The sequence below is a fragment of the Trachypithecus francoisi genome, unplaced genomic scaffold (assembly GCF_009764315.1).
Source record: "Trachypithecus francoisi isolate TF-2019V2 unplaced genomic scaffold, Tfra_2.0 Lachesis_group16, whole genome shotgun sequence".
Lineage (NCBI taxonomy): Eukaryota > Metazoa > Chordata > Mammalia > Primates > Cercopithecidae > Trachypithecus > Trachypithecus francoisi.
The window spans coordinates 84,759,671-84,784,748 of record NW_022681461.1 but is presented as its reverse complement, the minus strand read 5'-3'; the positions used below and the strand labels follow the sequence as shown (position 1 = coordinate 84,784,748).

Here is a 25,078-nt window from a genome sequence, read left to right as displayed (position 1 = left end):
AAGGGAGCTTGGGAAGGTAGTTTCATTTCCTGGGAGAAAAACTGGGAGTCTGATACTCCGAAATTGGAGGATTGTAACCAACCTGAGTCGAATTCAATTCGTGTCATTGGCTCAGTTCTGAAGTCTAATCTATTTATTGGCTCTGACAAATTAACTCCTCTGTGCCTCAATGTTCTCATCTATATATTGGGAACAGTAATATTTCCCTCATAGGTTTGTTGAGAGGTTTGCATGAGATAATGTATATAAAGTGCTTAGCATTCTACCTGCCAAAATATCTAGCTTTCTCTAAATGATTGGTAGTTATTCACTTGTTTAACAAAAATTCGTTGAGTACCTATTATAATGTTCCAGGCAATGTCTGTGCTGTCCAATATCTTGGTCACTAGTCACATGTAACTACTTAAATTTTAATTAATTAAAAATTAAATAAAATGTAACAATCAGTCCCTCAGTAGCACTAGCCATATTTGAAATGCTCAGTACCTACACGTGGTTAGTGCTACTGTATTGTAGTACAGCTATAGAACATCCCATCATCACAGAAAGTTCTATGAGATAGTGCCTTTCTAGAGAGTAGGGATTCGGCTATGAATAAAATGAAATCTCTGCCTTTAGGGAGCTTACATTTGGGTGGACAATAGATAATAAACAAATAAATGCATACTATATCAGGTATTGATAAATATTTTAAATAGTCAAATCAAACACTTTCCTAGTACTTTCTATGGCTGATACTGTCCTGAGTGCTTCTTATTAATTCTTAATCACTCCAACAACCCCATGAGATGGGTAAGCTAAGTAACTTACCCAAAGTCAAACTGCTAGATAGAGGAAAAGCCAAAATCCAAACCCATGAAATCTGGCTTCAGAGTTCATTCTCTCAATCAACACGTTATATTTCTTCTCAAAGCAAAGCAAAAATAGAAAAAAAAAATGAAGAATAATAAAATAAGAGGTTAGAGACTAGTAAAGGGCACTATTACAATTATTATAGTAAACATCTTAACCTCCATGCAAGTAGGGTGTTTTATCGGTTAGACTTGGGTCAGAAATAACACACTACAACAGGATAATGAAAAAAATCTATTCTCAAAGGTGTGGGTGAAATTAAAGAAAACTAATAAGGCATAGTGCAGTGCATACCTTGGGCTTGATACCAAGGAACTATTACTAATCCTGGGTCTGATGAGCAAAGTAAGGAAACAGTTATTAAAACAACAAAAGAATAATTGTGAAAAGGGAGACATCCTAGGGGACCTGTCACTAATAGAATGAGGCAGTGAGCCTATGGTGACCCATCAGGGAAAGAGCCAGGAGAATAAATAACATAACTCTACTTTCTTCCTGCCATCTTATCTCCTGCTAGTGTCTGCCATTGGCTGAACCCAACCAGAAATCAAGGGCAAGAGAGCCCTTGATGTAATCCATATAGCTCAAATTCACAGGACACAGAGCTGATTGGATGATCAGGAGGCATAAACAGAAGATATCCAGTAAAGTCTACTCCTTCTTGCTCTGAACATCTTCTCTTGTACTTTTTTTCACATAAAAGTTGAACACACCTTTTGGGATACACAAAAAGTTCCAGTAACTGTGGTGTCATAATAGAGTAATTCAATTTGAACATATCCCTGAGACATAAAATATTAATCGTTACTATTACCCTTCCTAATGGGAAGAGTGGGGATGGAGGACAAACAATATGAAATGTAACTGTTAGAATCCCTACTTCTATGGTTGGTCATGAAATTTAAGTTGGGAATCATGGCTTTCTTCTTCCATTACCCATTGCGTGTTCCCTTTCTTTCCACCAGCACTTCACTGTATGAGCCTCTTTACAGAGTGACCCAAACTTTTTAATTTTATTTTATTATTTCTTTTTTGAGATACAGTTTCAGTCTTTCACCCAGGCTGGAGTGCAGTGACTCAATCTCAGCTCACTGCAACCTTCGCCTCCCAAGTTCCAGCAATTCTCCTGCCTCAGCCTCCCCAGTAGCTGAGATTACAGGCACGTACCACCACGCGAAGCTAATTTTTGTATTTTTTTTTTTTTTTTTTTGAGACAGAGTTTCGCTCTATTGCCCAGGCTGGAGTGCAGTGGCCGGATCTCAGCTCACTGCAAGCTCCGCCTCCCGAGTTTACGCCATTCTGCTGCCTCAGCCTCCCGAGTAACTGGGACTACAGGCGCCAGCCACCTCTCCTGGCTAGTTTTTTTGTGTGTTTTAGTAGAGACGGGATTTCACCATTTTGGCCAGGCTGGTCTCAAACTCCTGACCCCAAGTGAACCGCCCGCCTCAGCCTCCCAAAGTGCTGGGATTACAGGCGTGAGCCACTGCGCTCGGCCCAAACTTTTGATCTTACAAGATTTAGGTTCTTGGTGCACCTCTCGTTACTGAGTTGCCTCAGTTTTCCACTGATCAGGACCATTGGATATATGTGTACTCACATGGACTTGTTAATGAACTTCTAGGTTCTAGATATAGTCCTCCTTGACTTGAGTGTAAAGCAGCAACCAATTTCCCATTGGTATGGTAATCAATTACCTAGGGCTATATAGTGGTGCCTTTCTTTTCTTGTCCCAGTTTCCAGCTCAACAGGCTGTGAATTCCCTGGTGGAAGTACTTCTTCTTGGGATATTAGAGTTTCCAAATCTACTAAGTTTGTGGGGCTTGGAAGAAAAAAAAATTCCTGTAGTAAGTTTTTTTTGCTGTAATAGTGAGAGGAATATATCTTTGCTTTCTGGACGTCTGAATTCTGGCTATAGGCAAATTATTTCACACATTGGCTATTGGTTTAAGGAATATATTGCATTCTTGAGGATAGCATCTCAACCTCCCATGGTGTTGTCTCACAACTGGTGTCATAACTGAGCCTTCAGGAGACCATTACACCATTTAATAATACCATCTTCTTCTGTTTGATGGATCCATGGTAAGATCACTGAATTCCAAAGATATTAGTTAATTGTCATACTTCCTTTGCTGTAAAATGGGTCCCCTGGGCAAAGGTAGTATGTGGTAGAGCAAGGCAATAGTACAGTTATTCTGTAAGTCCATGAATAGTGGTATTAGCAGAAGTGCTGTGGCCTAGGAAGGAAAATTCATACCCAGAAATCTCTACAGAGGACAAATGGTTATTCCCCCCATGATAGCAAATGTGCAGTATAACCAACCTGGCACCGGATAACCAGTTGGTTCTTCTAGGAAATAATGCCATATCATAGAACCAGTATTTGATCATTGCTGTTGACAGTTTGAGCACTTAACATGAATGGTAGCAAAATCAGCATATTATTGAAATTGATCAGTATAATTATTGAAATCATTTAGAATCTGTTCCTACTGACATGGCCATTTTATACATAGGCCCATTAAACAAGCACTACTTGACTGAAGAAGCTAATTAACATCTACAAGACAGGTCATATTGACTACCTGATTCAGATAAAAATATTTTCAATTTTTCCTGGTAATTTATTCTTTATGCATGTTACCCAGACATGTATTTTTAAATTTTCAAATACTTGGGGCTTCTCTAGATATTTTTATTGATTTCTAATTTTATTCTTTTGATATATGTAAAATACATTATATATAACTCAAAGAATATATATTAAATATTAAAGCATATATAATGTTTTTAAAGACTGAAATCTTACAGGATGTGTGTGTGTGTTATATATATATATATATATATATATATTCTTTTAAAATCTGTTGGGAAATTTTTTTAGTGGCCCAGTATATAGCCTGTCTTGGGGAATGTTTCATAGGCACTTAAAAAGATAGTGCATTCTGCAATTGCTGGATGTAGTGTTCTTTGATCATCAGCTAAGATCTGCGTAGGAAATAGTGTCATTTACACCTTCTTCTGTACTGATGTTTTTCAGTTCTATCAATTATAGGAAAAGTCTGTTAAACACATAATTATGAATTTGTCTATTTCTCTTTTTAGTTGTATAAGTTTTTGTTTCACATATATTTTGCTTTGGTACATATATGTTTATGATTGTGATATCTTTTATCATTATGAAATAACTGTTTCTGGCAGTAATTTATTTTTTTTTTGAGACGGAGTCTCACTCTGTTGCCCAGGCTGAAGTGCAGTGGAGCGATTTTGGCTCACTGCAACCTCTGCCTTCTGGATTCAAGCTATTCTCCTACCTCAGCCTCCTCGGTAGCTGGGACTAGAGGCGTATACCACCATACCCAGCTAATTTTTTGTATTTTTAGTAGAGATGGGGTTTCACTGTGTTAGCCAGGATTGTCTCAATATCCTGACCTCATGATCTACCCACCTGTCTGGCAGTAATTTTTGTCTTAAAGTCTCTAATATTAAAATAACGTCTCTAGCATTCCCATGCTTCTTTTTCTTTGCACATCTAATAACTTTTGGTTAAGACTGGACATTGTAATGTATTGTAGCAACTCTGAATTCTGTTACATTTTTCTGAAGATTGTTGGGTTTTTGTTCTAGTAGGCAGTTGACTTGTGTGGTCTCAGATTTCAGTTGTCAAACCATATGTCTCCTGTAGCTGCTACTATCACTGTTGATTTTTCTTTCTTCCCTCAGCTTCTGATTTTTTAGACTGTCTCCCTAAGTATCTTTCCTGGGACTGAGTAGATTAGTCATTAGTCAAGCATTTGGGCAGAAATTATGCTCTGATTCTGGGCTTATTCTCTCCGTCTTTTTGCTTCTGGAGTTTTCTCCCTAAATTCCCCCTTAAACTGCTCTTCCAGTTCTAATCTGCCCCCTGATATCTCAAGCAAGTAAGGCTTCTGCTTTCTGCTGCCTGAGCTGTGCAAATTTAGTTTAAAAAAATAGTAAACTTATAAATCTCACTAAGTGCAGTCTTATCTTTCAAAGAAACTCTCTTCTGATTTTTCTCTGCTTTTTTTTGTTGGCCTCCCTGGGATGTTACCCACAGGTGAGTAGTTTAGCAGTCAGCCATGGATTTGTGCAGAGTTTATACTCAGATTGTGAGTCTTCATCATTCTGCTGCTCTCTTGCTTCTAACGTTTTCCCCCTAATTTTCCAGCTGCTGTGCCAGCACTGAACTGTGTCCCCTGCCACCTCATGTTTTTAAAGCTGCGGTTTTCTGCTTCAGGAGCTATGGAGATTGAATAATACACTCAGTCAGAAAAGTCACATTTTATCAAAAGTAAACTCTCCTCTACTCTTTGCCTGCTTTAGATTGCTTTTCAATGTCCTTTTATATCTCATTCAGATTTTATAAAAGTCATCTGCCAAGCAGTTTGATCTACCAGTTCACTCCACCATTACTGGAAACTGGAACTCTAATTAGTTAGGTATTTTATAAGAAATTCTCTTTTACTCTGTATGTCATGTAGGCAAACAGAGAGACAGATAATGGTCTGAAGTAACATGTTTAGTTACTAATAAAATTACCAGCTACTAAATGTCAATGGTAATTGACATTTTGTGTCTACTTTTCTTGCTCTTCTACAAACCCAAAGATTTTCCCAAAATATATGACTTACTTTTGATTACCCAAATTTACATGTCAAGGGAGGATTTTAAAAATTGATACATAATATTTTACATATTCATGGGGTACACATGATATTTTGTTGCATGCATAGAATGTGTAATAATCAAGCCAGGGTATTTGGAGTATGCATCACCTTGAGTATTTATCATTTCTATGTGTTGGGAACATTTCAAGGTTTCTCTTCTAGCCACCAGAAGTTTCAAATAATTCAAATTTTCATTTAGTGAAAGTGAAGACATCAAACTTTCACAGCATCACACTGAAAATTTTAGTATATCAATTAGTTTAATGACAAGCGGTGGGAGACAGGTGAAACATGCATAGCTATCAACAACTAGGAAGCAAAAATTTCCAAGGATGGTAGTGAAAATAGGGCAGAGTTTCTGTTAATAAAATTTCAGGTAGACCATGTGGAAAATAAATAAACCAATAAACCAGTAGTTCTTCACTTAGATTACAGTCTCCTGTGGCTCCTAATCTCATACCTCTAGGATTTCTTTCTAGATATAAAATAGTAGCTACTCAATACTCTTCCAAAGGGGGGAAAAAAAAACGAGTGCTTAAAATAAAACCTTTTTTTTTTTTTTTTTTAGCAGATTGCCCTAATGGCCCACAACATACAATGAAGGATCAATCTCTGGGGTGCTAGATTTACAAATTGAGACCTTAGAATAATGACAATTATTATTGATGCTGTTTGTTGAAAATAGAAAAGACTTAGGCAATGGTAGCAACATTCAGTTGCTCTGAGCCTTCCTTTATAAACTCTCAAAGAGGAGAATAATGTCCTCAACTCTCTTCATCTCCCAGGTTCACTTTACTTTCAGAGGCAGGTAAGAAACAATTTACCTTTACAGGCTTGCAAGACTGGGTCTGAAGAGAAAGAGGAGAGGGAAACCATCCTATCATGTTGATGGGTGCAGGGCAGAGCGGGAAGGGGTATTACATAACATTTTATGGACAGAATGCAAGTACTGGCTACTGTCCTCCTGTGGTCCTATAAGGCCTCAGTAAAAGTTGCCAAAATTACAAAAATGCTTGTTGCAATCATATTTTTGATGAAATCACAGGTCTGGTTCCACATTAGGATGATATACCTTTTTGTTTTTATTTAACTTCAGACTTCAAGAAAAATTGTGACAAAAACTGTAAAGATTTCCAAAATTCTCTAAAAGTAATGCTTTATCCTGTTTGCTTTATTTTTACATATGTATTATTTATATGTCGACCTAAATAACAAACAGAGAGAGCCTCTCTAAAAGAAAAGATATATATTTGGGAATAGAACATTGCGATGGGAATATGCATGCTATAAAACTATGGGTATATTCAGGGAGGTAATGGGAGACAAAGGGTTTTTTAAAAAAAAAAAAAGAGAAGAATTACACAATTATTTTAAAATAATTATCCTTGGCTACTAAGACCAATGACAAGGATGACTCTAGTTTAAATTTGGACAGGCAATTGCTGGGCAGATGTCCTTTTAGAAGTATATACTTTTTTAAGATTGTAATGATCTTGGTCCATGGTTGTGGGTTTTGTAGTCTTTTTTGCTATACATGCAAGCATGAGAGCCCTCTCTTTTTGGCCTTCGTTGGCTCTATTTGTCAAGGTTTTCTTAATATTAGTTACTCCATTTTGATTCCGACAACTTTCACATTTACCCCTTTAGATTAAGATCTTTCTATAAAAGTACCATTGATTAACTAATCATCTTGGAGTTAGGTTTTGTTGTCCCTCAGTGCTGGGATAGACCTGTTCCAGTTGTTGGTCTCCTTCCACTATGAGAGGAGTCATTGGCGACTATGAGTCAGTGTTAAAACCATTTACTCATATTTCAGCAACAAGGGATATTTTAAGGGAGTGGCTTTCAGGCTAAGTATACATGGAGTTCATCATTAAATTTAATTTTGTCTGTTTTGTAGTCATTTGTTATCATCTAAAAGTGCTGGGCCACCATTATTTTGTTATGAATTGTACTTTTGTAAAATTTTTAACACGTAACAAATACAAAGTTTAAAAAGGGAAAATGTAAAGTAAAATTAATAGCAATATGACAATTTTAGTTTATACAATGGTTTTGAGGCATGAGTTGAGGCTTAAAGATAACTAATTGAATAAATAAAATGACCACAGGGAATTAGGTGAGCCCTGTTTTAACTATGCAGCCCATTTAAAAATTTTGTGTATATGGGTCTCAACTTTTTTAGATAAATTTATTTAGGTAGAGTATGTAGTAGTAGCAATGGTGCTGACATTTTTTTTTCAGTTTAGCTAATGGATACTAAATGGTTTCTTAGGTTAGGTTTTGTGAAGTTACTGGCAGAAGCTATTTGATTGTGAAAGTTTAATTAAACTATGATCTTGCCAAGTGAAGAAGGTAGCATAAAGGGGACATAAGTTTCATTATGATATGGAATCTTATTTTCACATCTTGGGAAGAAAATTTTCCTAAATCTGGAAATCAAAGCATTTAAGTAAAAAGCCAACAATGCTTTAAATAAAAGTCATAAGAACATTATTTGTTTCGATTATTCAATTTCATGTAATTAATTTTTTGTTTTGTTTAATCCTGAATAGTAGTTTTAAAAGCCCATTAGTTTTTTATTAGAGTTATGGATGTTTTTATTTAGTTCATTGCATTAAAACTTATCAGAAATCTGTGTGAGTACTTATTAGAGTTCATTGCTTTTCCATGTAAAGCAATTTTAGACTGTAGCTGATTACAAAAACTTTTAAAGGATTTAAAGTAATAACTGTGGATAACAAGGACTTAGAATAGCCATGGTTAAAATCTGGTGAAAGTTTTCAATTGACAAGGAAACTTAGTTATTTTTACCCTATGTAGCATTTTAAGATAACCAGAATCAGGACTGACAGTATTACACCAGGACCATTAGACTTTTATAAATTTTTAATATTTTTTCAATTAGTTACCTGAATAGCTTATTTATATAAATGTAACTTTAGGAAAGATTAATATAAGATTAATATAACAATCAAATGATCACTGATAACATTAGATATTTATGAATTTATATAATTTTTAGAACATTTATATCATACCATATACCTAAATGTAACTGAAAGATTTAATATCATTTATTATTTGACAATGTGTTTTCTACAATTCATCAAATGCCTAATTATTTACTATTTCTCTAAGATTTTATATATGTATATATAGAGAGAGTGAGGCTTTCTGTGGCTCAAGTGGAAAATTTTAATGTTAATTTATTTAGGATTTTGAACCTGGGAAAACCTACCAAAGATGTCAAAAGGTTTAAAACATTTGTTTAAAACAGAATTACAGGTCATGGCTAAATAAAATTTATTTATTTAACCAGAGTGATACTCAAAGGACTTAAAAAAATTGAGCTTTAAAGGGGCTAAAAGGGTTATTTTTTTTTTTACATCCATGTAGCTTTCATTACTTTTAAAGTAATCCAAAATCTAGTAAATTCAATGCAGCAATTATCTTAATAAAACATAAAATCTTTGAGTTTTTTTTTTAAGGCCAGTTACAATAAGGTGAAAAACCAAACCAAAACAAAACAAAAAAAACCTCCCATAGTGTGATTACATTTCCTTATGTGAAGCTCATTTAAATAACTGGGAAGTCAAATCTGAGGAAATGGATACTTGAATTTAATCAAACACCAGAAAAGTGAGTGAACTATATTATAGAGGAATGTAAACAGGAAAATGCCTTGAGCAGTGAAGTACATTGGCTCTTACCAACAGCATGGAAAGTTTTGGTTACATGGAACAATGTAGGCATGTCAAGAAAAGTCAAAAGTAAAGAATCAAGTTACACTGGAGGAAAACAATGTTTTTTTCTAACTTTGTGACAATATCTCAGCATTAGGCCAGAATAGCAGTGTTAAAACCAGAGAAAGAGAAGTTACAGGAGTTGTCAAAGGTTGAGAGAGAGAGTTATCACCTCAATTAAGAAAAAAGATAAATCTTTTTTTAAGGGGAGAAAGAACAGAAGGCAATGATGTGTAATCTGCAAATCATGTGCAGCAAAGGACAGCAAAAGATGAACTTTTGAGATGTAAATCTGAGAAGTTTAAAAAGATATATTTTAGAATTAAAAATCAAAACTTATAATTTTATTAAGAGCAAATTAATATTTTAAGAAAACCTCATTGTTTCAACATAGAGGACCATAATTTTTAGTTTTGCATTAATACATTTTTAATATCAAAGCTTTATTTTTAGAGAGACTTTTAAATGATTTCTTCAAAATTATAATATCACTTGATCAACCACACACAAAAATTTTTAAATAAATTTTTTATGAACTTTATTACAACTTGTATAGGCCATTGATTACATGTTTACACATTTTGCTTTGTCTTATACTTTCTTTAAAAAAAAACAAAAACAGTTATTTTAGTTTAGGACAAAAATTGACCATACAAGATTTTTTTAACACAAAGTTATTGCTTTAGCTTTTATTTTTACCAAAAATACATTTTTATAACATGTTTTACATTCTTTGAATTTATTGGTTTGTTTTTATTTTGGTTTTTAATCTATATTTTGAAACAAATTTAAAATGACTTTCAAATTAGACAAAATTATTTTTTCAATAAAGAATGTTTTTTCATAATTTTTTAATATTAAAAACATTTTATTCTTTGTACACTTTATGTGCAGAATTACATATTAATTGGAATTTTTAACTGTTAGTAACCCTAAATTTGAGTGAAAACTTAGGAAGCAAGAAATCTGGAATCATCTATCTCACTTACAGATGAGACTCATTTTATAATTTTTAGAAACATAGTTTTCTATAACAATTTTAAAATTTTATTTGGAAATAACTCAGACATTTAATGATTATCTATTATTTAATTTAACAGAACTTTAAGATTTGAAGTTCTATGAAAAGTTTATTTGTAATCATTTATTTCATTTATATGATTTTTAACAGTTTACCAAGATTATTTATAAGAACTGAGATACTAGACAAAGATAGTCACTACTTTAAGTTACTTCTTTTGTTAACAGTTTTTATAATGTGTAAACATTAGGTGTTCACCCAAGTGAGAACCTTAAAGTTAAATATATAAGTATTATCCCAATAACATGGAAGAGTTAGCTGTTGTTATTATACCAACAATATCAATTTGGTTTTATTTATCAAAATATTACACAAAGGTTTGTTTTAGACTGGGTTAATAGTTTCATAACTTTCACCCCAAACCCTGACACCTTAGTATATATGAACATATATTTGTTTGTGTGTATCTATCTATATAAGAGAAAAATATAAAGCTGTCTGACCAGTAAATCCAGCCAAAAATGAATGTTGACAATTTTGAAGACATTTTTATTTTTACTTTATCAATAATTTAAAAACGAGCTTATTTATTAAAGATTTACTTAAGTCATGTGAACTAAGAAGCATTTGGGTTAATAATGATATATTTTATATTTTATATGAGTGCCTATTTATCTAAATAAAAATTTTTAAGGGAATTTGGGTCAACTAAGCCAGATTTTGCCATGTAGACAAAACATACAATGCAATACATGTACATATGTATAAATATATTTAAACACATACATACACAAACAAAGAGCTTATAGTTTTTATTTTAGAATTTTAGTTAGGGGATAGTAATATAAATTCATCAGTTTATAAAAGAGAGTTGGATCCAAATTATATTTTTCACAAAATTGGAACCTGTTCATATGGCTAAACTTTATTTGCCCCAGTAGGTAAGGCTGTGGACCAAAATTTTGAGTAAAGCATTTTTCAGGGCAGTTTGATTTTTAAAAACCTCTTTTACTCCTTTTTGCCCAGTTTTAGATGAGTTTAGGTTTAAACTTTTAATGTTTGCTTTGTGGTGAGGACTAGCTGAATTGTATATGAAAAACATCTCCCAAGTTGCTTTGAATTAGTAACAAATTTGTCTTTTGTTTGCCAGTCTGATTTGTTTGATTAGCACATGAGGGCAGGGAAGCATTTTAACAGTTTTTTTTTTTAGATTATTAATTTTTGATTTAAATGTTTTATCATTGTACACAATTGTTAATCAGGCAAACCTAAATTTATATGTTTGGAAAGTGTCTGTGTTGTTAGTTACTGTGGAGCTGTTGTAGTTTGTAAAGCTACTCATATGAAAGCCCTTTAAGAATTGTTTTTTTGTTTTTAAATCTTGGCTGGAATGCCAGAGCAGTGAGATAGTGGTGAGTTTTATTTCACCACTAGTAGAAAAGCCAACATATTTAAAGTAGAAAAAAAAAATTAGAGAGAGATAGAATTTAAAAGACTACATGTTAACTGCATAGTTGCAGGTTTTTAAAATAATGGCCATAATGCATAGCCAGCTGGAGGCCCAGGAAACCTGGCATGTCTTAATATTTGAGAATTCCATTCTGTTTCTTATTAATCCCTCAGAGCAACAAAACTATAAATCCAGGAAATATCAGAGGTTTAAACTGGTATTTTAGTTGGTGGTGACTGCTCTAGTGGCTTTTAATTAGCCATCTTGTGTCTACTGTTTAGAATGTTTATTTTTTTCCTCCCAGAAGATTTTCAGAAATATTAAGGGAAAAGAGTCAAACATAATCAAAAGAAACCAAGGTAAGAGTGTTCACAAAATTTTAACCCAGGTGTGCAGATAAAATGAAATACTAAACTAGGCATGGAACCCAGAGAAGACATGCCTCACAAACCAAATGTAAATTCTCTAGAAAGCAAGAGTATTCAATCGAAAAGACTTGTCTTTATACTAGGACTTACCAGAAAAGACTGAGAATAAAAAGTATTTTATAGCCCAGAAGGGATGTAAGATTTTATATTAAAGTGGACTTATTTAAACTAGATCCCAAATAAAGTAAAAAAGCCCCTGCCAAAAGGAGAGAGGCTTAGCTCATAAGGGCCAAAAAGGTGAACTGTGGAAGTGGAGGGATCAAAGGGCTCGAGTGAGAGTACTGCACACTGGTTCCAAAAGCCACCAATTTCTTCCAGTAGTGATCTTTGTCAGATCCCACTTCTGATATCATATATGTCAACCTAAATAACAAACAGAGTCTCTCAAAAAGAAAAAAAAAATTGTGTATTTGGGAATAGAACATTGCAGTGGGAATATGCATGTCATAGTAAACTATGTTTGTACTCAAGGAGGTAAAGGAAGGCTAAGGTTTTTAAAGACAAAAAAAGGAGGCTTTCATAATTGTTTTGAAGTAATTATTCTTGACTACTAAGACCTGTGACAAGCACACCCATTTTGAGGTTGGACAGGCAGTTGCTGGACAGATGTCTGTGCAGAGATAATTTTTGTGTAAGGTTGCAGTGGCCTTTGTGCAAAGTTGTGTTTTTTGTAGAGTCTTTTGTGTTATAAGGCATACAAATGTGAGAACTCTGTTCATGGTCTTCTGTGGCTTTATTTGTTGGAATTTTCTTGACATTAGTGACTTCATTTTGATTCTGACAACTTTCACAATATTTGTGTGTGCATGAGGGGGTGACTACTTGAGATTAAGTTGCAGACATAATGTTCCTTTATCTCTAACTACCTCCGTGTCTATTTTCTAAGCACAAAGACATTCTAGACATTGTATACAACCCTAATTTAATTTTTAAAATTGGGAAATTAATATTAATAAAATATATTATCTAATATATAGCCCTTGTTTAAATTTCATCATTTGTCTCACTAATATACTTTTTAGCTGAAGAAAAAAGTTTAGTTCAAGATCAAATCCAGAATTATGTTTTGCATTTATTTGTTTGCCTCTTTAATCTCCTTTAATCTGGAACTGTTTCTTGGTCTTTTTACTAGTTTCTTACTTCAGCTATAAAAATTATCGCAACTTTAGTGTCTTAAAAACATACAAATGTGTTGTCCTAGAAGTCCAAAATCAGTCCCAGTAATCCAAAGTCATGGTGTCAGCAGAGCTGGTTCCTTCCTAAGGCTCTGAGGAGAGAATCCATTTTCTTGTCTTTTTTAGTTTTTAGGGCTCTCACACATTTCTTGGTTCATCAAGCCTCTTCCTCACATTATTGTAACCTTTTACGTACATCACCACATCTGTGACTACTAACTCTGACTCTCCTGCCTCCTTCTTATAAGGATACTTGTGACTATAATGGGCCTACCCGGATAATCCAGATAATCTCTGCATGTCAAGATTCTTAATTTAATCACATTTGCAAAGACTTTTTGTTACTATGTATGGTAACATATTCTCAGGTTTTAGGGACTGGGAAACAGATATCTTTGGGGGGGCATTAGTCAGCCCACCAGAGTGCTCATGATACAGTATGTTTTTGAAAGTCATTGTGAGTCCTTTTGAAAAGAAGGGATATGGAAATGAAGAGAGAAAAGCAGGGAGAAGAAGATAATGAGTGGGAAGTTAAAAGAAACTCAGGAAAGGGAGGAGACAGGAGGATACACCTATTAGTTTGCATTTCTGGTTTCCAAACTGATGAAGATCTGGATCCCTTTCTTTATAGAAGTAGGGAAAAAGGCAACATGCCCTTTTCTAGACCTATTTTTTGAGTGCTTAAAGTTTGGGAAAAAGTTGATGTCTGATGTCTGTGTTGGGTACTGTCATGAGAAAAAGTGATTTCTGGTTCCTTAAATTCTATCCCAGTGTATAGACTCTAAATTTAAAAAAATATACACAGCTATACACCTGTGGAATTATTTTTCTGCAAGTAGGTACATTTCACGACTTCACAACTCATTGTAAAAAGGTAGTTGATTTACTTTATGTGAAATATAATTGGAGCTTAAAAAGAAAGTCAACCTTTTCTCTCTCCAGGATATCCAGCATGAAGCAACGTTCCTCCCTTTTGCACATACACATCTGACATTCTCCTGAGCCTACAGAATGCAGTTTGATTCTTCTTTGCATTTCCCAATCTGTGCTATAACTGCTACCATAGTGACGCTTAGCCACAACAGAAAAGCTTACCCTTAGAATTAGCAATGATTCAGAATATGAGCTGAGCTGGATCTGATGGCTGAACATCGTGGTACCACGGGAAGTGAATTCCATTGACAAGCAGGAAGAAGAGCCACATGAAAAGAGGAAGGTGATCTTTCAGATTTCCAGATTCCAGTTTTCTGAGCATCAAGTTGGATAATAACTTCTTTTTTCAAGTTTCAGTTATTTATTAATCAGTGTAATCTCCAGTAGACTACATCAGCATGATTTCATGCATTTAGAGGAGAAATATTTCCTGGTTAAGTGGAAAACTGTGGGGATGGCTTCTGGAAGACCTTCATTCTAAAGAAGCTTTATAGTGAAACATTTCATTTAGAAATCTGGACTTTCTTTATTCAGTTCGATGTAATCCACATTCACTGAGTAGAACTTGTATAGATCACTGGGACCCAGTTTGTTCCATGGCTCTGGGTTATTCTTTCTGTCCCAACTAACATCTAGTTTGAACAATGCCAGACACAAGAGATACAGTGCTCCTCTAGTACCTGCAGCTACAATAAATATTACAAAAAGGGGATCAAGCTCAGATGTATCTTGGCCCAACTGATGATCTGGTGGAGCATGTTTGTGGCAGAGGCCTCCGATTGGAAAGGAGAGAACCAGCCTAGTCACAAGGCCCTGGGCTTAGTAGTATCTGCTGGATAAAAACTTTTAAGATCACATAAGGCACCCAAACAGATAAAACAAGGTTTTCCTTTCTCTATCCTCTCTTGTTACCAAATGTCCAGCTTAAAGTTGCCCTCTTTCAAAAATATCAAACACATCTCAGGGTAGGTTATTTTCTGTGGTCCCCAGTGTGGGTACAATCCTTGGCTCTACAGATAAATTCCAAATGGGTTTGTTTTGGAGGTGTCTTCCTCTCTAAATCCTAATTACTATGCTGATACTCTTAATCTGAAATTTTTTGAGGGGTAGAAAAGGGCAGTGCAATCTGAAATGTCATCCCAGTTTCATATTTGAACTTGTTTAGAAAATACCTCTGTCCTCAGTGAAGTACTCTTTTGGGTTTGGATGTGGTATCCTAGAAGTTCCAAATGATGAAAACTTTACATGGATGAGTTCTCGTGGAGATAATTTCTAAATACTTAAGCAGTTAAAACTAAAGCTATGCCTCTGTGATTCCAGTGATAAGACTCTTCCCCCTCACCCAGCCAAATACCTCCAATGACAGACATTGAGATTTATACTATAAAACAAAATGTCACCCCACCATCCTGATATCAAAAATCTGATCTTATAGTAGAGGATTAGGAAAACCATGGGGAGCCCAGAAGAAGAATACGTTGTGTTCATTTACATTTCCTGTTAGGGCATCCTTCCATCCCCAGATAACTAGCTTTGGGTGTCCCTTGCTCTGGTCTCTGTGCTATCTCCTAGAAGCCTGGCCACACCTGCAGCATTTTGCAGGTCAGAGACCAGAAGAACATGAATCCTGGCTCTGTCAGATTCTTCAGAAAAGAACATCTGTAAGAAAGACATCTTTTTCTTGCCACTTGTCATAATCATAGCTTGATGCACCTTGGGCTAAAAGTTCCTTTTCCTTCATGAGGAACAGAGGTGAGTGAGGGAAGAATAAAGATGTGGGTTGATAAAAATATTTTTCAGTGTTGAGCGGCATTTGTGCACGAAGCATGTGGCACAAGATTGCCAGGTGCCAATCCAGTAGCAAATACTCCTTTTCATCCTTTGTGATAAATTCTAGAGCAATGTGCCCAAATGAAAAGCTACATTTCTCTCTCACTTCTCAGAGTTGGGGTGTGAATGAGATATAAGCTGAAGTTGTTGGGTGAGTTTTCCAGAAACGCTTCTCCTGCTGTCTGGAATGCAGACGTGAAGCTTGGAACTCTTACAGCCATCTTGGACTAAAAGGGAATCTTGCAAAAAAAGTTTCAAGTTAAAGATGGCAAAGCAAATGAAGGAAGTCTTAGATCCTTCATCACCATGGAGCCTCAATCCTGGTCCTCCTTCTTCTAGACTTCTTTCGCTTGAGAAGGTTAACTATTTTTTTTTCAAGTTATTATTACTTTGTCTTATTATATGCTATTAAACAATTCGATATGGGTTATGAAGAGGAATACCCCGTTATTTGAAGTTGTTTCATGCTCAGTTTGTTAAAATCATAAGGTTATAATTTTCATGTTGGGTGGTAGTTTCAAGGATGTTTATTATTATAATTTTATATAATTATTGTTATGCATAGATAATAATAATTACATGCTCTGCCACAGGGAGCCATTTTTTTTCAGATAGAACCCCAAATTGAAAAGCCATCAAGGTCTTTTATAAAAGAAAATGAATTGAAAAGTTCTGGGGTGGGAGGTGGAGGTAAGAGAGGTGGTAACCTGGGAAAGCCTGGAAAAAGTCCTGGGAAGACAAGTTTATAGGATCCTGGTTCTCCTCTGGAAATCCCCCTTTTGGTTCTACCCTAACCTTCTCCCCTCCCCAAATCATTCTGTGGGTACCAATTGTGGTAGGAAGAGTTTGCTATTTTTCCCCATTCTTTTGTTCTGTTCTGCTTTAAAAAAAAATTGGACTTTCGGGGTTGTTAAATAAAATTTATAGGAGGCCATTGTTTTGGATTGAGCTCCTGCACTAGACCCAAACAGACCAAACCAAAACGTAGTCCATGCTAAGTACCACATAATCAAACTGAAACTCAAAGGAAGGAAGATAATCCCCCAAAAGGACAGTTTTTTTCTAAAACAGTGGGAGATTCACAGCAAACAATCAGAAAGGGACCAATCAACCTGAGCCAGCATGATACGGAAGTCCTCTCTACTTTATCCCTTACTACGAAAGTAACCTGATATTAACCATTCTGCTTTCTGTTTTCTATTTGTGTGTGTGTGTGTGTGTGTGTGTGTGTGTGTCTGTGTGTGTTTTGGTTGGTTTCTTGCTTCTTGTATTACTCTCTTTTCTTTTCCTGCTTAATCTACCTTACAAAAAACCACTATTCTGTTATGATCAATGGAGCTTACCTGTATTTGTAGGTGGGATGCTGCCTGGTTCATGAGTCACTAATAAAAGCCAATTACATCTTTAAATTAAATTTGTTGAAATTTTATTTTTAAAAATTCTGGCAACCACAAAGGGACCCAAAGGAAAGACTGCTGATACCTTTAAAGTCTACTGTCTTCCTCATAGAGCCTGGAAGTCATGAGCAACTTTCTCTCTCTTTCTGTCTGTCTCTGCTTCTCTCAGGTCCAAGCTCTGCTGTCTTTTACATTTGAGCACCCTGATCTCTTTGGCTTTTTTGTCCCAAGAGTTTGTTTGTACTATGGCAGGGCATATGATTTTGGGTGTTAACAGTGATCAGCGGGCTTTAGTTTTAAAGGTAACTGAGAGCAATTACAGTAAATGGCAATTACTCTCCATCTTTCACAAGTTTTCAGAAATTTGGGTTCCCTTCACTGCTTTTATTCTTATGGGCTAAGGTAAGGAAAAATCATTGGCTAAGTTGGTCAAGGGAATCTCAGAGCCAAGCCACAACTTGACTGGTGGGCATTGGGTTGGGCACCAAAAAGCTGCCAGTGGACTCTGTCACCTACAAAAAGACTCCTATGTTAGAATAAGTTGGTCATAGGTGGGTTAGATGATACTAGGTCACCCGCCAACCTCAAGAATATGTCTATGCAATGAAGAACACGATGAAAATAGCACACAACTGAACCCTTTCACATTTCTTCCTTAAGTTTTTATCTCAGCTCCGAGAGACCCAAGATTCAATGTAAAATTGGGATCCTATTATCTAAAGGACTGAGTACTTCACTTTGCAGTATGCCTATCTTTTTCACATATGAAAATTATGGCTCCAGAAGCTATGAATACTTACAAAAGTGGCAACTTTTTACCAAAGATAATTCAGAATTACAATAGCCATAGGTGGAACATTCCAAATGGAGAAGATTGTTCATCAAAAAGGGGTACTTGAAACCCAGGTTTCGTGAATGACGAAGACAGAATGGGATGCATATTTTAATTGACAGATAGAAGCTTCTAAGACATTACAAGAACCTAAAATAGATATTTTAGATTTATTGCAAAAAGCTAAGGAAAAATTGAAAATACAAACTATCTCCCACACCAAGGATGGTATGATTGATGGGAGCCCTACCGCCCCACTCTATTTTCCTTTTCCTGGGTATTTCCACCTACTAACCCTCTGTCTGAATCACCTTTCTTCTCTGAAAAAAAAAAATGGTTATATAGTTTCCTTATAAGAAACAACCACCTGAGAATTCAGGAGATAGTCCCCGAGTGACTTATGATCTTTGGACAAAAAATGAGCTTAGGGCTATAGTTAAAGAATTTTCTAAACCTAGGGAAAGCTCTCTTCTTTAGCATTCTGCCTTCTACGCAGTGGATAATACAACTCAACCAACCCTAGCCACCCGCTTTGTAAATGAACTCTCCCCTGAAATTATCTGGTTCATAAAAACATAAAAGATAGGGTAGGAGGCTACAGGTTTAGCTGAATTAGTGATTATAGCTGAATATTTTGAAAGGTCTTTAGAATAAGATAAGAAACAAAGAGCTTCCAAATATTGGTTTTGCAATTTCAGCAACTCCATAGCATCAACCATTTAAATGACCTTTGGACCTACCACAGTGCTTTCTTAGGAAGTTACCCTTAAAAAAGCAGTTTCCAAGAAAATGTTGCCACTTGTGCAAGCAACTGGAACATTGGAACAGGAACTGCCCTCAAAGATTTCAAAGGAGGCCTCTAAACACAGACTGCCCACCCTCCAGTAGTAATCTCCATGTTACCCACCAAGACTGATGGGCCTCTGTGGAAAACTATGGTAAGCCACTACCAGTTATGCATTTAAATAGTCAGGAGGAGACAAAGATAAAAATCCATTGGAGGTCTCACCCAATTTTGATAGACACTCAAGGCACTCTTTCTACTTTACACCCCACTTTTACAAGATAGCCTTTTTCTTGGAACAAAAAGGAAATGTTAGCTGTGGAGGTATGAAATCAAATTCAAGAAGAATTTGCTTCTCAACCTATACAAGTGACTCGAGGCCTTTTTCTGAAAAACATTCTATTTTGCTGTGTAACACAACCCTGGTCAAGTTATTGGGCAGAGACCTTCTGTCTGAGCTAAAAGGCCTGATGTGATTTGCCTGTAACGGAGACTTGACTCTGAAATTTCTTGACTCACCTGAGTCAGATCTCCTGTACACTTGACCATCTGTCCTAGATATAGAGGAAAAGGACAGCCCACAAAATGCTCCTTACTTAACTGAGAAACTCAGTGGCATATTGGCCATGTCTAATACTAGTATTGAAAGAATAAAAAGTGCAGAGCCTATTAAAATTTAAATAGACCCCACTAAGCCTCTTCCCAAATTCCCTTAACCTCCACTAAAGCTGGAGGTCATATAAAGTCTTGAGCCAATAATAGAAGACCCAGTTGCTCAGAGATTGATTATATCATGTACCAATCCTTGTAACTCACCAATCTTCCCCGTAAAAATCTAACAGGCAAAGGTAGCAATTTGTTCAGGATCTACAAACCATTAACAGGGTAGTTATTTCCTATGTTCCAGTGGTCCCAAACCCTACTCTTTTGTCACAGGTTCTCCCAAATTCTAAATCGTTTACAGTGGTATACCTATGATTAACCTTCTTTAGCATTCCAGTTGACCCCAACAGTCAATATCTGTTTGCTTTCACCTGGAATAATCAATAATATACCTGGATGGCCATGCCTCAGGAGTTCACTGAAGGCCATTCCTATTCCTCTCAAGTGCTTGAGACTTGAGTGCCTTCCAGTTCCTAGAGGCTTGACTCTCTTTTGCAGTATGTGAATGGCCTCTTAGTGTGTTTACTGACTGAGGAGGTATCCCGACAGGAGTCTATCTATCTGTCATAATGGTTAGTAGGGAAGGGACATAAGGTTTCCCAAGACAAATTATAGTTATCATCAGATACCGTTCACTATTTGGGACACGATCTAAGTGCTAAGATCTAAATCTCCAACTGTCTCCTAATAAAGTTAGGCTTATCCAAGATTTGCCCAGACCTGTAAATAGGAGACAGCTTTGCAGGTGATAGGTTTACTTGGATATTGCTGTCTGTGAGTCCCCAATATTTTCCTATTAACATTTATGAAGTCTAAAAGCTCAGTTCTTTTACCCCTTCCTTGGGAAGAAAGAACATGAGACAACCTTTGTAGAATAATAAGGGCATTACAAAATTACAAAGCTCCCCTGCCTTAGAATTGCTTAATTATTCAAAACCTTCCACCCTGTTTGTGCAAGAGAGTAATAACCAGACCTTGGGTATGGTCACATAGTTACATGGTGGAAAGCTTGGGCCATGGATTATTATAGTGCTTAATTAAACTCAGTCACTAGGGCATACCCAAATTGCCTTAAAGCTAAATGCAGTGGAAAAACTGGTTGTAGCTTCTGGAAATCTGATCTTAGGCAATGCTTTGTATCCTCACACACCACATGCAGTACAGTCTTCTCAATTCTAGCTGTATCCAACATCTTTTTGTGAGCAGACTAATCTCTTATGAAATCCTTTTACTCTCACCATTTAATCTTCATTTGAAATGCATAATGCTCCCAATCCTACTTTGTTGCACTTATCTGATGAAGGTAAACCACATGACTGTAAAATGGTAACTTCTCAATTAGTCATTATTTTCCATCTTGATTTGCAGGAAATTCCTTTTCAAAATTCTTTTTGAGCATTTTTGGTTTTTGTTTTGTTTTGTTTTTGTTTTTTTTTGGATGGATCTTGAGTTTTTTTTTTTTTTTTTTTTTCAGGTTGTTCTCTGGTTCTTTTTTTTTATTTTTTTATTTTTTTTTTTTTATTATACTTTAAGTCTAGGGTACATGTGCATAACGTTTATATCATGTATAAACCCAGTGCAATCTCCCTCCTCCCCCCTCCCATGATAGGCCCCAGTGTGTGATGTTCCCCTTCCCGAGTCCAAGTGATCTCATTGTTCAGTTCCCACCTATGAGTGAGAACATGCGGTGTTTGGTTTTCTCTTGTGATAGTTTGCTAAGAATGATGGTTTCCAGCTGCATCCATGTCCCTACAAAGGACGCAAACTCATCCTTTTTGATGGCTGCATAGTATTCCATGGTGTATATGTGCCACATTTTCTTAATCCAGTCTGTCACAGATGGACATTTGGGTTGATTCCAAGTCTTGCTATTGTGAATAGTGCCGCAATAAACATACGTGTGCATGTGTCTTTGTAGTAGAGTAATTTATAATCCTTTGGGTATATACCCAGTAGTGGGATGGCTGGGTCATATGGTACATCTAGTTCTAGATCCTTGAGGAATCGCCATACTGTTTTCCATAATGGTTGAACTAGTTTACAATCCCACCAACAGTGTAAAAGTGTTCCTATTTCTCCACATCCTCTCCAACATCTATTGTTTCCTGACTTCTTAATGATTGCCATTCTAACTGGTGTGAGATGGTATCTCATTGTGGTTTTGATTTGCATTTCTCTGATGGCGAGTGATGACGAGCATTTTTTCATGTGTCTGTTGGCTGTATGGATGTCTTCTTTTGAGAAATGTCTGTTCATATCCTTTGCCCACTTTTTGATGGGGTTGTTTGTTTTCTTGTATATTGTTTGAGTTCTTTGTAGATTCTGGATATTAGCCCTTTGTCAGATGAGTAGGTTGCAAAAATTTTCTCCCATTCTGTAGGTTGCCTGTTCACTCTGATGGTAGTTCTTTTGCTGTGCAAAAGCTCTTTAGTTTAATGAGATCCCATTTGTCAATTTTGGCTTTTGCTGCCGTTGCTTTTGGTGTTTTAGACATGAAGTCCTTGCCCATGCCTATGTCCTGAATGGTACTACCTAGTTTTCTTCTAGGGTTTTTATGGTATTAGGTCTAACATTTAAGTCTCTAATCCATCTTGAATTAATTTTCGTATAAGGGGTAAGGAAAGGATCCAGTTTCAGCTTTCTACTTATGCTAGCCAATTTTCCCAGCACCATTTATTAATAGGGAATCCTTTCCCCATTTCTTGTTTTTGTCAGGTTTGTCAAAGATCAGATGGCTGTAGATGTGTGGTATTATTTCTGAGGACTCTGTTCTGTTCCACTGGTCTATTTCTCTGTTGTGGTACCAGTACCATGCTGTTTTGGTTACTGTAGCCTTGTAGTATAGTTTGAAGTCAGGTAGCGTGACGCCTCCAGCTTTGTCCTTTTGAACTAGGATTGTCTTGGCAATGCGGGCTCTTTTTTGGTTCCATATGAACTTTAAAGCAGTTTTTTCCAATTCTGTGAAGAAACTCATTGGTAGCTTGATGGGGATGGCATTGAATCTATAAATAACCTTGGGCAGTATGGCCATTTTCACAATATTGATTCTTCCTATCCATGAGCATGGTATGTTCTTCCATTTGTTTGTGTCCTCTTTGATTTCACTGAGCAGTGGTTTGTAGTTCTCCTTGAAGAGGTCCTTTACATCCCTTGTAAGCTGGATTCCTAGGTATTTTATTCTCTTTGAAGCAATTGTGAATGGAAGTTCATTCCTGACTTGGCTCTCTGCTTGTCTGTTACTGGTGTATAAGAATGCTTGTGATTTTTGCACATTAATTTTGTATCCTGAGACTTTGCTGAAGTTGCTTATCAGCTTAAGGAGATTTTGGGCTGAGACGATGGGTTTTTCTAAATATACAATCATGTCATCTGCAAACAGGGACAATTTGACTTCTTCTTTTCCTAACTGGATACCCTTGATTTCTTTCTCTTGCCTGATTGCCCTAGCCAGAACTTCCAACACTATGTTGAATAGGAGTGGTGAGAGAGGGCATCCTGTCTTGTGCCAGTTTTCAAAGGGAATTTTTCCAGTTTTTGCCCATTCAGTATGATATTAGCTGTGGGTTTGTCGTAAATAGCTCTTATTATTTTGAGGTACGTTCCATCAATACCGAATTTATTGAGCGTTTTTAGCATAAAGGGCTGTTGAATTTTGTCAAAAGCCTTTTCTGCATCTATTGAGATAATCATGTGGTTCTTGTCTTTGGTTCTGTTTATATGCTGGATTACGTTTATTGATTTGCGAATGTTGAACCAGCCTTGCATCCCAGGGATGAAGCCCACTTGATCATGGTGGATAAGCTTTTTGATGTGCTGCTGAATCCGGTTTGCCAGTATTTTATTGAGAATTTTTGCATCGATGTTCATCAGGGATATTGGTCTAAAATTCTCTCTTTTTGTTGGTCTCTGCCAGGCTTTGGTATCAGGATGATGTTGGCCTCATAAAATGAGTTAGGGAGGATTCCCTCTTTTTCTATTGATTGGAATAGTTTCAGAAGGAATGGTACCAGCTCCTCCTTGTACTTCTGGTAGAATTCAGCTGTGAATCCATCTGGTCCTGGACTTTTTTTCGTGGGTAGGCTATTAATTGTTGCCTCAATTTCAGAGCCTGTTATTGGTCTATTCAGGGATTCAACTTCTTCCTGGTTCAGTCTTGGAGAGTGTAAGTGTCCAGGAAATTATCCATTTCTTCTAGATTTTCTAGTCGATTTGCATAGAGGCATTTATAGTATTCTCTGATGGTGTTTGTATTTCTGTGGGGTCGGTGGTGATATCCCCTTTATCATTTTTTATTGCGTCTATTTGATTCCTCTCTCTTTTCTTCTTTATTAGTCTGCTAGCGGTCTGTCAATTTTGTTGATCTTTTCAAAAAACCAACTCCTGGATTCATTGATTTTTTGGAGGGTTTTTTGTGACTCTATCTCCTTCAGTTCTGCTCTGATCTTAGTTATTTCTTGCCTTCTGCTAGCTTTTGAATGTGTGTTGCTCTTGCCTCTCTAGTTCTTTTAATTGTGATGTTAAAGTGTCAATTTTAGATCTTCCTGCTTTCTCTTGTGGGCATTTAGTGCTATAAATTTCCTCTACACACTGCTTTAATGTGTCCCAGAGATTCTGGTATGTTGTATCTTTGTTCTCATTGGTTTCAAAGAACATCTTTATTTCTGCTTTCATTTCGTTATGTACCCAGTAGTCATTCAGGAGCAGGTTATTCAGTTTCCATGTAGTTGAGCGGTTTTGATTGAGTTCTTAGTCCTGAGTTCTAGTTTGATTGCACTGTGGTCTGAGAGACAGTTTGTTATAATTTCTGTTCTTGTACATTTGCTGAGGAGTGCTTTACTTCCAATTATGTGGTCAATTTTGGAATAAGTGCGATGTGGTGCTGAGAAGAATGTATATTCTGTTGATTTGGGGTGGAGAGTTCTATAGATGTCTATTAGGTCCGCTTGGTGCAGAGATGAGTTCAATTCTGGATATCCTTGTTAACTTTCTGTCTCGTTGATCTGTCTAATGTTGACAGTGGAGTGTTGAAATCTCCCATTATTTTGTATGGGAGTCTAAGTCTCTTTGTAGGTCTCTAAGGACTTGCTTTATGAATCTGGGTGCTCCTGTATGGGTGCATATATATTTAGGAGAGTTAGCTCTTCCTGTTGAATTGATCCCTTTACCATTATGTAATGGCCTTCTTTGTCTCTTTTGATCTTTGATGGTTTAAAGTCTGTTTTATCAGAGACTAGGATTGCAACCCCTGCTTTTTTTTGTTCTCCATTTGCTTGGTAGAT

The 25,078-nt window shown here is 36.0% G+C and overlaps 1 pseudogene across 1 annotated transcript; it reads right to left on the bottom strand.

Annotated features, from left to right (window-relative positions):
* Positions 1-14,311: 14,311 nt before the first annotated feature.
* On the bottom strand, positions 14,312-16,661 carry LOC117098899 (annotated as a pseudogene). Its single transcript, XR_004443640.1, has one exon. The product of XR_004443640.1 is annotated as a cytochrome c oxidase subunit NDUFA4-like (transcript).
* Positions 16,662-25,078: the final 8,417 nt, after the last annotated feature.